The sequence below is a fragment of the Marmota marmota genome, unplaced genomic scaffold, assembly GCF_001458135.2.
Source record: "Marmota marmota marmota unplaced genomic scaffold, marMar, whole genome shotgun sequence".
Lineage (NCBI taxonomy): Eukaryota > Metazoa > Chordata > Mammalia > Rodentia > Sciuridae > Marmota > Marmota marmota.
The window spans coordinates 17,179,054-17,196,595 of record NW_026000211.1 but is presented as its reverse complement, the minus strand read 5'-3'; the positions used below and the strand labels follow the sequence as shown (position 1 = coordinate 17,196,595).

General features: G+C 32.5%; 1 long non-coding RNA gene and 1 other non-coding gene across 2 annotated transcripts in view; both read right to left on the bottom strand.

Annotated features, from left to right (window-relative positions):
- LOC125612893 overlaps positions 1 to 17,542 on the bottom strand; it is a 66,843-nt gene that overhangs the window by 30,564 nt on the left and 18,737 nt on the right. The gene's annotated exons all lie outside the window — the stretch shown is intronic.
- Positions 361 to 466, bottom strand: LOC125612912. The gene has a single exon (XR_007343399.1). It is a non-coding gene; the product is annotated as a U6 spliceosomal RNA (small nuclear RNA).

Here is a 17,542-nt window from a genome sequence, read left to right as displayed (position 1 = left end):
ATATATATATATATATATATATATATATATATATATATATATATATATTTTCTCACATTTTCATTATCCATTCATCTGTTATAGGCACCTAGGTTGGTTCCATAGCTTACTATTGTGAATTGAGCTGCTATAAACATTGTAGTGACTGAGTCACTATAGTATGTTGATTTTAAGTCCTTTGGGTATAAATCAAAGAGTGAGATAACTGGGTCAAATGGTGGTTCCATTTCAAGTTTTCTAAAGAATCTCCATACTGCTTTCCAGAGTGTTTGCAACAATGTGCAGAACCACCAGCAAAGTATAAGCAAATCTTTTCCCCTATATCCTTGCCAACATTTATTGTTCCTTGTATTCTTTTTTTTTTTCATGGAATGCTTCATGAATTTGCATGTCATCATTGCGCAGGGACCATCTAATCTTCTCTGTATCATTCTAATTTTAGTATATGTGCTGCCAAAGTGAGCACTCTTGTATTCTTGATAATTGTCATTCTGATTCAGTGAGATGGAAACTTGGTGTAGTTTTGCATTTCTCCAATGGCTGGAGGTGTTGAATATTTTTTCATATATTTGTTGATCATCTGTATTTATTTTTCTGTGAAGAGCCAGTTCAGTTCCTTTGCCCATTTATTTATTGGGTTATGATTATTATTATTTTGGTATTCAGCTTTTTGAGTTTTTAAAAAATATATGTATATTAATATATATTGGATATATTTAATATATATTTTCAATATATATATATATATATTTTTTTAATATATATTGGAGATTAATTCGGTATCTTAGATGCAGGTGGTAAAGATTTTCTCCCATTCTGTCAGCTCTCTGTTCATAATCTTGATTGTTTCCTTTGCTGTGAAGAAGCTTCATTTTGATACCATTCCATTTATTGATTCTTGATTTTGCTTCTTTCACTTTAGGAGCCTTGTGCAGATGGAGAATTGAGCCTACTTTTTCTTCTACTAGGCACAGTTTCTTTGGTCTAATGCCTAGGTCCTTGACCCACTTTGTGTTGAACTTTGTGCAGGGTGAGAGGTAGTGTTTCAATTTCATAATACTACATATGGATTTCCAGTTTTCCCAGAACTATTTGTTGAAGAGGCTATCTTTTCTCCAATATATGTTTATGGTGCTTTTTTCTAGTATGAGATAAGTATTTATGTGAGTATGTCTAGTATTTATGTGGATATGTCTGTGTGTCTTCTACTCTGTTCCATTGGTTTTCATGTCTCATTTGTGCCAATGTTGTTTTTGCTACAATAGCTCTAAAGTTTAATTTAAGGTCTGATATTGTGATGCCTCCTGTATCACTTTTCTCATTAAGGATTCCTTCAGCTATTCTGGGCCTCTTATTTTTCCAAACAAATTTCATGATTGCTTTTCTATTTCTACAAAGAGTGTCACTGCATTTTAATAGGAATTGCATTAAATCTGTACAGTGCTTTTGGTAATATGACCATTTGGACAATATTAATTCTGCCCATTCAAGAACATGGTATATCTTTCCATCTTTTAATATCTTCTTCAGTTTCTTTCTTTAGTGTTTTGTAGTTTTCATTGGAGAGGTCTTTCACCTTTTTGTTAGATTGATTCCCAAATATTTTTTTTTTAGTCTATTGCGAATGGGATAGTTTTCCTCATTTCTTTTTTCAGCTGATTTTTCATTAAAGGATTTTTAAAGTAAGAGTAATAAGAAGTTATTTTTGAAACAGCAGAATTGGGCAAATAAGATGACACTAACCCCAATAGCTGAGGCATGCTATATATGGTACATTTGGATGAAAGAAATCAAACCAACCAAATGAAACAAAACTCTTTTCTGGTGAAGATGATAAAATCAGTCATGAAGCTGTGGAAAAGTAGGTTTATTTAAATGAAACACCAAACAAAGCAAAAACAAATAACCTTCAAAACCAAATGTGAGGCGTATTTGCTACAATGAGACCATGAGTTCAAGAGGGTATAGAAAGGGTTGGGAAGCTAGACAGATGGAATGTTGAATGAAATGAAGGTGAGAATAAATTGTATGGAATATTGGAACTCAGATATTAGCAAGAACAGAGTAAACAAGGTTGAGGGTTTTGTTAGTTTTGAAAGCTCGTTTAGAAAAATGTGTAAATTTACTTCAAATTAAAACCTTCTTCCCAGGAGAAGTATGGGAAGCTAGATTTCAGTGTTTTCTTTACTAGTAATTAACTATACCACCCACATATGAAATTTTTCTAAGCATCACTTAATTTTTTGTAAATCCCAAAAGCACATATATGTGTATGAGAGTCATCCATATTTGAGATATAATTTAACAATAAAAATGGGATGATCATATTTGAGTACTACTTTTTAAGACTCCTGGTGCTTTTCATTTCTTCTTTCAAAGCTTACTTAAATGATGCAGGAACCCTTTATTCTTTTCATGAGAAAATATTTAAAAAATAGAAAGTTTCCTTCAAAAACTGATAAATATGGCATAGAATTATCCACTTATGCTTTAAAAACATTATTTCAAAAATTTTACATATTATATACTATGTATATTTACTGAGCGTATGACCTGGGAATTTATATATTACTTACAACTAGGATTTTTAACATGTGGTTTTATTCAAATATATGAAAGACATAAGAAGACACACACCTGTGATCCCAGCTTCTGGGGAGGCTGATACAGGAGGACTGTAAATTCAAGGCCAGTCTGGGTTATTTGATGGGATTCAGTCTCGAAAAGAAAGGAAGAAAAAGGAAAAAAAGCAAAAGGGCTGGGGATATAAATCAATGATAAAGTGCTTGCCAAGCATGTACCAAGCCATGGGTTCTGTCTCCAACACTGTGAAAAACATAAGCCAACATAAAAATGAAGGTATTATTTTTAATAATATTCATCAGATATAATTTATGTTATGCAGCAGATTGCTGTATGCCATAATCTGTGCTGTTTTCTTTTGAGCAGAGTTAAAAAGATAAGACTTTTTCCTGTCTATAAAACAAATGTTAATTATTTTTATTTAATATTCTTCATGCAGATCAGATTTATATCCATTCCCTAAAGTTAGCATGAAGAAGATCTATAGATTTCCATGTTTAATTTCCATTCTTATATTTTAGAATAATTTTGATATTTAAAATGTTCGAATGCATTAATTTTATTAATTTTTTATTAATTAAACTGAAATGTTCTGATTCGACCTGAAGCCCAAATCTATTCTAAAATTATATGCTTTCTAGCATCTTAAAATAATTCTTAGAAGAAAATATTTGAAACGTACTATGAGGCTAAGATCAGAGTAAGCAAGTGTGGAGTATATACTAAGCATTTCATTATGCTGAATACAGGAAATTTCACTATTTCCCACTACAATACTTCTTGTGGATAAATACCATTACATCCATACTACAGAACTATCACTAAATGTATTCTGAAAGACTATTATAAAGGTTCTTATAGGAGAACTGTAATGTCAAATCCAAGTGTAGTGCTACCTATAAAAATGCTGAAAATATTAGCTGTATTCTTTTTTCCATTATGACTAACTCTTTTAACCTCTCCTGTTTTAAAAGCAGCACTCAGACTACTGATAAAATTATGAAACTGAAGGAAAGAATTTGAAGTTTAGCTCTCATTTAACATTGTAGAATAAAGACTGAAATACAATAACCAATACTATGCATGTCAAGTGCTCCTTGGTTACAAAAGAGAAGGATGAATTATCCCATTCCAAAGTCATTTATGAATCAGTGATGATGAGGTAAATATTTCCAAATCATATTTGGGATGGGGAACAAAAATGTTTTTTCTATTACTGAATTAGTGCTCTGCTGAGGGAGAAAATTTAGTAAATGTAATGCTGGTGCAAATCAGGCTCACTGGTAACTAAAAGGTTTTTTTTTTTTTTTTTTTCCTGTAAAAGTTTCTATAGGACTTGAAAGAAAAGACTAAGCCTAAAAGCTTATTATTACTTGCTTGTATTATAGAAGAGAATGGAAACTACATTATTGGCTCCTACTTTGTTATGTAAATGATTACATGTAAATGACGAAATTTAGCACTGTGTACTTTAAGAAAAAGAATAAGAAATATTATTGATCTGTGAAACTATTTCACACATGTATAATATGCCATATAGTATCATTATATTATATGATACATAATTTTCTATGTAAATTTTCAGCCTTTGAAAAATCAAAAGTGTAATTACCAGCTTTCTCTATGTAGCTTATAATCTGTTTCATACCTAATTTTTCTAAAATTTGTTTACCTATTTGTTTTCACCCCCATCTTTTTTCTCAATACATTGTGAGAATATCAAGACAAAATACATGTGCAAGCTCCTTTTTCTCTCATTTTTCTCTGATTTGAAAAATTTTCAATAATTGCCATAAAAGATGCCTAAAGCCTGCAGGAACATAAATGAGTTTCAAAGTTGTTTATAGAATGATCTAGATAAGTGCAAGGTGATAACACATAAATTGAGTCCCTTTTTCTGCAAAGTGAGTATTCTGTTAGACATTTTATATTAGATTGGATGAATTTTGTCCTTTAATAACTGACAAAGACTGTGATTCAATATGTCAACTAGGTAGACACCAAATTCCCTGACTTCTCTCTTCTCCTGTGAGTGCCTCCTAATCTCTTTATTTTTAGCAGATGTCTTTTACCTTCTGTGGCCTGTTGCTTCCTAGCAGTGTAACAATGCCCATTTGTAAGACTCCCTGAAAGTGATTAGTTAATTATAATAAATAATTTCTATTAAATGGGTTTAGAAATAATTTGGAAATATAGCTTAGCCTACTGAGGTAAAGAGCACATTATCATAGTCTGATTTAATGACATGATTTTTAAAAAAATAGGAAGTTAGAACCAGACTTTAAATGACAAGAGAGTGATGTTTGTCTGTGAACATAGAGATCTTGTTATTTATGGAGTTTGGTGAATCTCATTATCAGGAATAAAAGAAAACTATTGAAATGTTGAATATTATTAATATATTATTTTCCTATGAAATTGAACTTTATAGAATAGCATCATTTACTCTCTAACCTTTTAAGGATACCTTAGTTTGTAACTTGCCCACGTATATGCCCAATTAGCCACAAAGCACCACTTGCAGTGAGCTACATTTGCTTTTCCTGAGTCCTGCATAAAGGAGATGGGAGAATGCAGTTGGCAGAGACTACTTCTGGTTAAGTCTCAGATGTAGGAATGTACAAGTCATAACCAGGATGGTGTCACCTTTGAAGAGAAACAAAACCAAAGAAAATGCAAATGAAAACAAGTAGGAAACATGCAGCCACTCAATACAGAGAGTAAAAGACTTCTGCAGGAAAGTATATGCAGTAGTCATGCCATTCCCCCTCTGCTTTCCCCACAGAAGTCTACCCTTATATGAGGACCTGTGGACACCAACGTCTTTGAAAACAGTAATATTGGTATTGATAATGATTGCCATTGTTTATTTAACATTAATTATGTGGCAACCAATCTCCTAATTATCTTACACTAATATATTGCACTTTTAAACTCATGAAGTAGGTACAATATTTTGACAATTTGAAGATGAAGAATGTTAAGAATAAGAAGATTAAGTAAAATACCCAGCCTCACAAGCTAGAAAAATGCAGAATTTCCCTAGGATATCTCTTATGCTTGGGTAGCAAGCTTGATTGAATATTAATTTAGACATGACTTTTTAAAAATATTACCAGAGTCTGAAAGCATCAAGACACTTAAAATGTAGATTCCAACTGGTTCAGTAATATTTCTGACAACCAAAAAATGTCAGAGAATAGAATCGTTTATATCAGACATGTTGCTGGATGCTAAATATACAGTGCTGAACAACACAGAGAGATTCCTGACCTTTCATCAAGTCTGGCAGGTGAGCATCAGTATGTCTTAGTGCTCAATCATATGGGATGTTTTCTAATTTTCAATCTATCCTCATGTGCTTCAACTATTCAAGTGGGAAAACTTACACCACCTAATTTCAAAAATTATTTTTAATCCACAGTAATCAAAGCAATGAAATCTTAGCATAATGTCATAGAGAAAAAGGTCAATTGAACATAATATTTATTTTAGGAATCATATACACATATATGGCTGATTGAAAGTCAATAAACAGACCAAAGCAATGTAATGGAGAAATGTTGACTTTAAAAGTATGAGACCTGAATATTTAAATATTCATATGAAACAACTCCAGACTGAAATGCACACCACAAACTGTAGACAACATAGAAGAATATATTCTTACTTTGGGTTAATCAAAAATTCGTAATTCAAAATGAGGACAAATCATATGTTGGTAAGTTTTACTTTATCAAGATTAAAATTACTTCAAAAACATTTTTAAGAAATTAAAAAGATATGTCTCTAAATGGAAGAAAATATAGGTTAAAAAATCTGATAACAAGCTAATATTGAGAATGTATTATTCTTAAAATACTATAAGCAGATGGGCAGCCTACTTTTAATAATAGGCAAATTGTTTGAAAGATATTCTATCAAATTAGATATATGAATGGGAAATAACACAGGAAAAAGTGTACAGTATCATTAGGGAAATGCAAGAAAAATCCACAAAGACATAATGTTGTCCATCTACCTAACGTGGGAAGAACTGAAGGAAGAGAAAGAAGAGAAATAGCAAGAGGAGGGGAAGGAAGAGGAGAGAGAGATCACAAAATGTTGATGATGATAATGCCCACCAATACAACTCATGCATTGCTGCTAAGAATACAAAACTATATAGCTACTAGGTAAAAAGTGCTATGGTATGAATTTGGGGAGTGGTCCACAAAGGTCCAGATGTGATATATACTTATTTGTGGGATGTGTTATTGGGAAGTTCTGTGTACCTACCTTTAAGGTGGTACCTTATAGGACATCCTTAGGTCACTAGGAGTGTGATCTTGAAAAGAATTGTGGGACCTTGGTCTGTTCACTTTTTATCTTTGCTTTCTGATTCATAATGTAAGTGGTTTACTCTGCTATGTGCTTCTCACCACTTCCATCTGGCATCTTCACTAGAAGCCCAAAAGTCATTAGATCACATGATGTCAGACTGGAACCTCTAGAACCATGAGCCACGTAAACCTTTTCTCTTTATAAGTGAATTGCTTCCGTATTTCATTATAGTGACGTAAAACCAACTAATACAGGCAGCATGGCAGTTTAAATGTTCACAGTCTTAAGCATTTACTAATCATGTATAAGTAATCACACTTTTAGGTAATTTCAGAAATGAAACACGTACCTTTGCAAAGATCTGTACAACAATTTTATAATTGAATTTAAAAGTTTCCAATAATAAAACCAACCCTGAATTCTGTCAACTTGTGAATGAATAAAATAAAAAACAAAATGGTGTACACTCATACAATGAAATGCTATGCAACAATAAAATAGATGAAGCACTAAAATATATTAAATGTCTAAATCTTAAAATTATCATGCTAAGTGAAAAAAAGAGACACAAAATCTATATATGTTGTATAAGTCAACCAATAGAAAATATTCCAGAAAAAGAAAACAAAATTGTTTGCAAAGGAATATAACTAGTTGTTACCAATGGCTAGGGGTGATGAGAGGCTAGAACACAAAAGAATAAAATGGAAATGCTGGGATGATACAAATATCTGCATCTTGATTGTGGTGGCAATTAACTAAGTAAGTATACAGGTCTCTAAAAGCTGATCAAACTATAAACTTCATTATGAATTTCACCATATGAAAGCAAATCTAAATTAAAAATTAGATTTTAAAGTTAAATATTTTTGAAAATATGAAAAAGTCGTTTGCATTTTGTAAGAAAAATCTCAGTTCTTATTATTTATCCAAGATTTCAGGTGTAAGAGAGAAAGAGGGCTAGAGAGAGACTGTAAGAAAATTGCATGAGAATATGAGATAGGAGTGGGAGATTAAGGAACAGATAAGTATGGTGTAAACAGAGGGAGCATTACAAGGGACAGGAATAGGAAAGAGAATAGAATGAATCAGACATAACTTTCCTATGTACGTATATGAATACATCACAGTGAATCTCCACATCATGTACTACCACAAGACGGGGATCCTAATTAAATTAAAGTGTACTCCAGATTTGTGTAAATATGTCCAAATATACTCTACTGTCATGTATAACAAAAAGAACAAATTTTTTAAATTAACAAAAATTAAACATGAATAGTATTTTTTTTAAATAATATTTTTATATTAAATGTTTATACAAAATATTTCATATAAAACATTTTCATATTTTGCTCCCTTTTTATACCTTGGTTGTATTTTGCTACTTTATTTAGATATTTGTGTGTTTGAAAAAAAATCCTTTGTTTAAAAAGAAACAACAGAGGGGAGTGACAATAAAAATGTGGATGGCTATTCGAATAGAATTTGCTAACTCAACAGTCTTCCATGGACTTAAAAAACTAAAGACTTCTTTTGGTTTATCTGATTTTGGAGCATAATCCTGAAGACCATAGCTACAAAAGGGTACAATGGGAGTATAAAAATTGAATTTGGACATGGTAGAATTGTCCATGTCTGTTTTCATGTGGATTTTTTTGCATTTAGTTGTGTCTTCTAATATCTTGGCCACATGTAAAGAGGGATGTACAGTTTTCTATTGCTAGCAGACTCTTGTGTTGATAAACATTTTGTCGTTTTGTTACTGTGGCGATATTCTGAAGACTCTCCATGATCTTTAATGTTAGTTCCCAAAGTATCCCCAACCTAAAATCAAATACCAGAAAAAATTCAATCTTTCTCCTCAGTCGGCCATTTGTATTCTGATGTAAACTCTCCTAATCATAATTCTTTACTCACTTTCCTCTTCAGCTGGCTGTATGCAGCATATTATATTTCAGCTTCTTGAAACACCAGTATCATTTTCCTCTTTCTGACAAAATAGTGTTTGGAAACACTAACACATTAATATTCTAGTCCAGACAACACTTGCACAACTTCTAGTGCTCTTTCTTTTTTCCTTTGTGGTCTCAGCAAGCCCTGGATGAAGGAGAGTTTGCATCTATAAAGATTGCCATTTTATTATTTAATGAATAATAGAAACAAATCAAATGAATTCTGGAAAAAGTATTTCCTCACTGAAATTAACGTGAAAGGACTTGAAATTATAGAAACATAGTGAATTGATAGCTAAAGTGGTAATACAAAGTTACACTTAGATTAAAAATTACAATCTACAAATAAATACAGGGACAAGAAAGTTTATAAAAGAATCTCGCTTGAATGCTATTTGCAGTCTGTTATTATGGAAGTCCCCTTGATTCTAGTCCTATACTGGCTTTCAATAAAGGTAGCTGAAGCAAATCTCACTTTTGGTGTCTTGAACTCATCATGTCAAGATCTGTAAATAATATTCAGTGTGTGGGGAATGAATTTCTTTTTTACTGGATTTCTAGCAAACTGGTAATTACACCAAGACTTCCCTTTCAAGGTTGTTGAAAGGTATATATGTGTATCTCTTATTTGCTAGACAAAGGGAATTGCCATTTAACTATTCCTTAAAAACCTCCTCTATTCTAATATTTGTACCCATCTTAACAATTGTCACTATTTTCCCCTAGGAGTTCAACACATTCCTGCTTCAAATTTATAGAAAACAGGAGAAAGCCAGACACAGTGACTCATGCCTGTAATCCTATTGGTTGGAGGCTAAGGCAGGAGAATCACAAGTTTGGGGTCAGCCTGGAGGATTTAGTAAGACTCTATCTCAAAAACAAAAAGTGCGGGGAATGCACCTAAGTGCTAAAGCACTTCTCCTCTGGGTTCAAATACCTGTACAGAAAAAAAAGGAAAACCAAAGAGAATATCCTTATTTCAGGATAGATATCATTTGCTATTGAATAAGAAGTTTGGAATAGACCTGAGAAATTAAAATGCAAGTTTTTTTTTCTTTAAGAATAAGAAAAATAATAAAATTATTGAATTGAATGCAGCATAGTTGGTATGAGGAAAAAAAAAGTTTAAAATTTTAGTAAAATCTACTGTTTTGGAAATCACAAGATAAACCTGATCGTATTTGATCAGCAAATATGGGTACAAATAATAGGAATGCAAATCTAATTCCAAAGTACACATTTTTGATAGTAAGATATTAGGACAAATGCATTAAAATTTATTAAGAAATGGAGCTGTGTTGAAGTGAAAAGAAAAGGAGGCAGAGAGGTAAGGATGGCTTATATTCCTGCCTAAATCTGCCAGCTGGTAGATGCTCAGCGGTATTTATATATTTCAGTGACAGAAGCTATTGACATTAATATTAACCATATAGCAGTTTGTTATTCAAACAACATTGTAACCCTCTGCTTCTCTTATTCTCTGCTAGAAATTTGACATCTTTTCTAAACAGAATACTCTCAAATGGAAATACTTTTGCCTGCTTTTCTATTGTTCTTTGTAGATGGATATGTGTGCTTGTTTTAACACAATTCACAGTCTTAAGAAACCTTATTTTCAAATTCCTCTTTGGGAGCTTGGAATCCTTACTGACACATAAAATGTCAGTGAGGCTATTTGGATAATTAATGCTGAGTATAGTGATCGTGTTGTAAGTCTTAGGATATGAAAAGACGAGAACAAATCCCATGAATAAAAAATTCCCAGAAGAAACCTTGCTTGGTGCCCCTGTTGTTATTGGAGAGAAAATGGGATATACTGTAATATTGGAGTTTATAAATTTTTTATGAAGTTTCTTCTTGGAGCCAGGATATAAACTGAGTGTAGAATGAGGAATGCTGAATGATTTGTGATCCATAAAATACCATAAGTTTCTTCTAGTCATGAGATCTCCCTCTTGACCCCAAGAAGCCATGAGCACTAAGGAATAAAAAATGGTAGTGGGTAAAGCTGTCAGTGTACGATAGCCACTACCCAGGCCTAAGTGAGACTAAATACAATTTACTATTAGTCTAAGTGGACAGCTTCCTTGAACATGAATCAGTTTATATAATTAAAAACAGCTCATACTCTTTCAAGCTGCTGGATACTCACAGTCTTTTTTTTAAAAAAGAGAGAGAGAGAGAGAGAGAGAGAGAGAGAGAGAGAGAGAGAGAGACAGAGAGAATTTTAATATTTATTTTTTAGTTTTCGGCGGACACAACATCTTTGTTTGTATGTGGTGCTGAGGTTCGAACCCGGGCCGCACGCATGCCAGGCGAGCGCACTACCACTTGAGCCACATCCCCAGCCCAATACTCACAGTCTTAACATGTATTATCTGAATAAATAAATAGAATGTTTAAAAATACAATGGGACTAATGTTTTCTTAATTGTTAAAGTCAAACTTTAACAATTATCAATAAGGTTCTACAAAACATAGCTGTGGGGAGATTCCTCATTTGCTTGTACATTACTATTTTAGATGAATTGATTTGAAAATTGTTTTTTTCACCATAATTACATAGATAATTCTGTTATATTGGAGAGAAAATAAATTTCTTGTCAACTTTTATTTTCTTAGTATTTTTGTGTGGTTCATTTTTAGACAATGACTCTTTCCTATAATCTAAAATAAAGGCTTCATGTTACTCTGCCCTGAAATGCAGACAGTTAGAATTTGGCAGTGGGGGTGGGGTAGGGAGGTAAAGATTAGATTTAGTAAAGATGCTTGAGAGTTTTTATAATGATTTTTAGGTAGACCAAAATAAACTTCAAATATGGTTTTATAAAGAAAAATCTTCGAATTATTTTCATGATTATGCACCTTGGGTTTTTGGATTAATAACTAAAATATATTTAAACTCCTTATTAGAATCCTTCTTGCAGATGTTTTGCCCTTTGGAAACAAAACAAAATAATCTATGCTCCCAAATTATATTTAAAGTTTAAATAATGAGCATATATTAGCTTAAAAGACATTCTCAATCAAATCTAAGATTTTCTTGGGCAACATGACCCAACCATATAATGTGATTTATAAAAATTGTATCCCTAAATACTATAAATTAGTAATCCAATGATAGATTTCATTCTCCTTTTTTGGGGGAGGGAGGATAGAAGCCATCTATAAGTAATAAACTTCTCTCTATTGCCTTCCTCAAATGCCATGTTGGTCCTGGAAGAATGAATTAGAAACTGAATTTGTTCCAAGAAACATAAGGGGGCTTATGTGTATATATATATTGGGGATAACACTATTAAGTATGTGAATCAATCTCAAAATGGAGTTGTATTATTTGTAGTGCTTTCCACTCTTTTAGAATAGTACCATGGGATACAATCTTCTTTTCTATCTCTTTCTAGAATTGGAAAAGCAGAGAGCAGCTCATACATCTGAATCAAGTTTCAATAGTGCTACTATTGTTCTATCTGCCCAAAGCAGTCCTCTTAATGAGAAGCATGATTAGATAGGGAGATATCTTCAGTCCTGGAGCCAAAACAACAGAATGGAGGAAGATACTCATTTTCATGTGCATCTTTTCAAATGTGTTAATGTATTCATCAATAATTATCTCTTCTCTGTTAATCTCTGGTGTAAAAAGTACACAATTCATTTGAATCTTAAAGATGGTCTAGAAAGTATTGTAGTTATCATATATTATTAAGTATAACTTGAAGAAGTCATTTTGTAATACAAATGGCAATTGACACTGCTTAAAATTTTATTAAGGGTTACTGTACCCATTTGCCAATAACTTCTGTGACTACCTAAAATCTTTTGAGGCTTCTTTTTAGTCTCAAGGAGACAGGGTAAATGTATTTAAATTATATTTTAGATAACATGTATAAAAAGATATTCTTTCATATCTCTAATTCTCCTTGAAATGTTTATTATTATTTTTTAATTACCTGGCTGGAAGCCATTGATTGTTGCTTGAAATCTGTTTCCATCTATGGTTTCAGAAATGAAGAGTAATTTCCAAGGTGACAAAAATATTGCTTTCCCTTTGTTAGGTGATAGACAGATGAGGATGGTTGGAACACAAGTTTAAGAGAATAATTTCATAAGATGAGCCCACTGTGCTGACCCTCACCTGCTTTCTTTTCCAAAAAACAATTTAACTGCAGTCCTGCCTGTCCTAAGTGGACAGAATATGTCACATTCCTTAGCAAACTACCTGTTATCTGCAGGAGCAATGCAGGCCCAAGATAAATGTCCATGTTAAAAACCCGGGAGACTTTTGTGACTGGACCCTGAAACTCCAGGAGATAAGGATATTTCCTCCTAAGTATCAAATCTGTAGGAATGCATGGTTAGTTAAGAATTCAACTAAAACCAGTCAGCATGGGCCAAGGTGACCAAAGTTGCCATGGCAGTGGGGACTTAGAAGTCTGATCTCATCTTACTGTTAGTCAAAAATCAAGAGGGACTCTCTGGGAACTTCTCTGGGACCCTAATAAAAACAGAGTGCACATTGTCCCTCTTGTCTCTGAGAGGACTCCCTCTTTCCCTTCACAGTGTCTCCCTTTCTATTTTCCTATCCTTTCAATAAACTAATTCCTATTACTCTGAGCAACATGTCTGGAATGTTTCCGACTTATTCCCAAGGATCAGGTTTTGAAGCGGGTAGGTGAGTCTTCACATTGCCTCAGCTTCTCAGAAGGCCCCAGCTTCATAACGAGACCAAATGATCAAAGTGACAGTATTAGTCTATCCATAAGAACCTATGGTCAGCATTTTTCATATCCCATTTACTTCAACTCATCAGATAAGTCATTTGAATCTGGGGCTGCACTAGTGTATTGGTCTTTATTTTAGGTTTTTCCTGCTCTATCTTTCCTAACATTTTATTGAAAAATCTTTTAATGTGCTTAATGTGTGTGTTTGTTTTCCTTTCCTGTAATTATGATCAATTTTTTTCTAATTATCCCCTGGTGAGGAAAATCAATCCTTTCCAATTCAACTCAAGTTTTTTAAATCACGTATTCTAAAACATAAAAACACAATTGTATTTAAAATGTAAAAATGCAACCATTATCTTTGCCATTTTCCCATTTGTTCCTGTTATCAAGTACTTTTTTGCATATATATAGCTAACCTTTTAGATATTATTTTTATATCATTAATGGTGATCATCACTATTTTCAAAATCTGTATTTAAGCCTTTGTTCAAATGCATATATTTCAAATGTAAACTGCACCCCTGTCTTCAAGTATTTTCCAAATGTAATTTTAAGTTTTTTCTAACAAGCATTTCCTTTTCCTGTACATGCCAAAATCAATTCTGAAAAGGTGCTGGTCTGGTGATGACATATGGGTTAGTGGAGAGGAGAGTATTAGATTAAATTCATGCATTTTAAAAATTCTATAAAATCAATATGTACTGACTTGTGGCTGAGGATCGATCTCACCCATTTTTCCTGAGGAAAATATAAATCAGATATTTTAAAAATACACTCTGGAATTTTTCACAATTAATATATACCACATTGGAAGTCTCTTGCAAAGGAAACATAAGTAAGTGCTCATATGCTATAATTTTTATAATGGAATAATTTTTAGAGAGGCAATGTAATGTTCTGACTTTTTAGTCACAAGGGAAAATATGTTTTATTTGTAATAAAAATATTAATAAGTAGCTATGCAAGTAAGATGTCCTTGCAACAACAAATAAATTAGAACTTAAATTTTAAAAATCAAGTGACTTTTCCCTTTAAAACTATATAGTCCTGTGAACTACAACACAAATAATCTTTGTCTTGCAAGAACTTTTACATTATTTAAAGTAATATATTAAAGTTTGTTACAAGTTAACCTAACCATATATTTATGCAGCAATTCCTGACAAGATGGAAAAGAAAATCCTGAAGGAAAATTTAGGTAGCTTTCCTTTTGCCCTTTATCTATTACATCTATATGTGTTTGGAAATTCTTATACATATGTTTAAATATAATTATTAAAAAGTTAAAACAACTTTAACATAAAATAAATACATATATGTAAATAATTTTATTTAACTTATTAAGTAATGAAGCTATTTAAAAGCACTTAGGGGCAGCTATTAAAAATGCTAGAATATGTTTGTTTTGTTTGATATAAAACTAGTTAATATCTTTCAGGGCAAAGGAATATAATCTTCAGGACTATCTTTCCTACTGGAAACCATTCTGTAACTTCATTAAACCTAAGATCACCAATTAAGAGGTAACAGTAAATCAAACAAAGCATATTACTTTAAATAATCTTTGGATAGACCTTTAAACAATAACTTCAGATAATATGAAAACATATATGTATATATTTTCATATGAAGATATAAAATATGGTTGAATTCCAAAGCATGTCATTATGTTTAAATGAATCACCCATTTATACATACATGTTCATGCTATAAATTTTCTTGTATCTTCTCTTGTTTTCTTAAATTGTGAGACTTGTCATTTAAATTTGCCGTGGTTCCTGTATTTTTCAGGGTTCTCCAGAGGACCAGCATTAATACGGTAAATATATATATACATATAAATAAATTTATTTTTTGAGGATTATAGCTCACATGATATGGAGTTTCATAAGTTCTACAACCTGCCATCTACAAACTGGGAACTCTAGAATGTTGGTGATGTTAGTTCAAACCTCAAGACCCAAGAAGCATGAGGGCTGATATGTCAATTTCAGTCCAATGGTAGGAGAAAATGATGACCAAGTTCAAATCCTGGTAAGGAAAAAAAGGCACAAATCCTGTCTCCACCTTTGGTTGTATTCAGGCCTGGATGATAACCATCCACACTGAGGAAAGAAATCTATTTTACAGAGTCCACTGACTTCAATACAACACACTTATGATATACCTTCCCCAAATACCTAGAAATAATGTTTAATCGGGCACCCCTTGGTCCAGTGCAGTTGACACATGAAATTATCCATTACGGTACCTGTGAGATTCCTAAGGAATTTTTACTGGATGAACAACATTTTTGCTTTACTTTTTTTTGCTTGAATTTGAACACAAATGTGTTACTCTATTCCAGTTGTACCTTTACAATTTCCTTTGCTTATAGCCTTATTTCTCTAAGTCTTCTAATAGCTTTCTCATTCTCTTCATTTGGATCACAGTTAAAATACCATCTACTTAGAGGAGACTTTCTTTACCACGCCCTGCCTCTAGATGTTCTATAGCATTTTGGGGGAGGGGTACCAGGGATTTAATTTAGGGGCACTCGACCACTGAGCCACATTTCCAACCCTATTTTGTATTTTACTTAGAGACAGGGTCTCACTGACTTGCTTAGTGTCTCCCTTTTGCTGAGGCTGGCTTTGAACTTGCAATCCTCTTACCTCAGTCCCAGGAGCTGGTATGCACTACCATGTTCTACAGTATCTTATATTTACATTTCCTTTATATCCTTTCCTTTATTACTTTATTTTACAATTATTTTATGCATTTGTTCAATGTTATGTTTCTCTTTCCCCCCCCCACTGGAATATAAATTCTGTAAAGTTTAGGAGTTACCTTGACTAGCTTGTTTCTGTGTTTAAACATGGAGAATAGATCTGGGACTTGGGAAAAACCCAAAAAGTAATTGATTAGATGAATAAAAGCTTTGTGCATTTTATGAATATTCTACTCTAAAGAATCTGATGGACCAGAGAAGGAGCCACATAGAATCAGGGTTTCATGTGTTGATATAACTTCTACAGGAGGGGTATGGGAACCATGCAGAGGAATTCAATTGCTAAAACCCTGAAAGACAAAACAGGGGCTGGGGCTGGGGCTCAGTGGTAGAACTTTTGCCTCACATGTGTGAGGCACTGGGTTTGATCCTCAGCACCACCTACAAATAAATAAATGAAATAAAGACATTGTGTCCATTTACAACTTAACAAAATATTTTTTTAAAAAAAGAAAACAGAGGTATTGTGTGCAAGGGTGAAAGCAAGAGAGAGATGAAAATAAAATTGCACGTATAGATATCAAGTTCATATACATATTTGATAGAAAAAAATAGATGACATGACAAGGTATTGCCAAGACTTAGCAATCATTTTACTGATTTGCTCCCTATAACTGACAGGTTAATCATACCTATTATTTTGTTCTAATCCTTATACCTTCACAATTGTTTTCTGGATAACTGTAAATTAATTTTACATTATATTCTTTTTGTTGTTATTTCCTATTATAATAGCACAAAAATGATCAAAACAGTTACATTTAAAAATGAAACCTATAATTTATAATATTTTAATATCATGAATCTGGAAATTGAGTTAAACTCCAAACATAGCATTTATCATTTGAATATAATATATTGACCAATAGTTATCTACTGACAAATATCAAAATTTTATAACACAATCTGGAAGCTTTTAGTTTTCATCCAGTGTTGTCCATTGAGCTGTTTTTGATCCTTTCATATTCAGTAATATGATCTCCCTCTCTCAACAAATATATACCCAGCAGGTGCTGTTCATACATCACTATTTTCTGTCATTGTGAGATGCTCCATGATTATCTTTTTTTTTTTTTCTCCTTCAGACCTAGACTCAACCTATTCTCAAGGAGACTGCTTTCTCTTAATGAATAATGATATTTAGAAACCAAGACCCAAGCACAGGATATACTCATTGCTCCTGGATC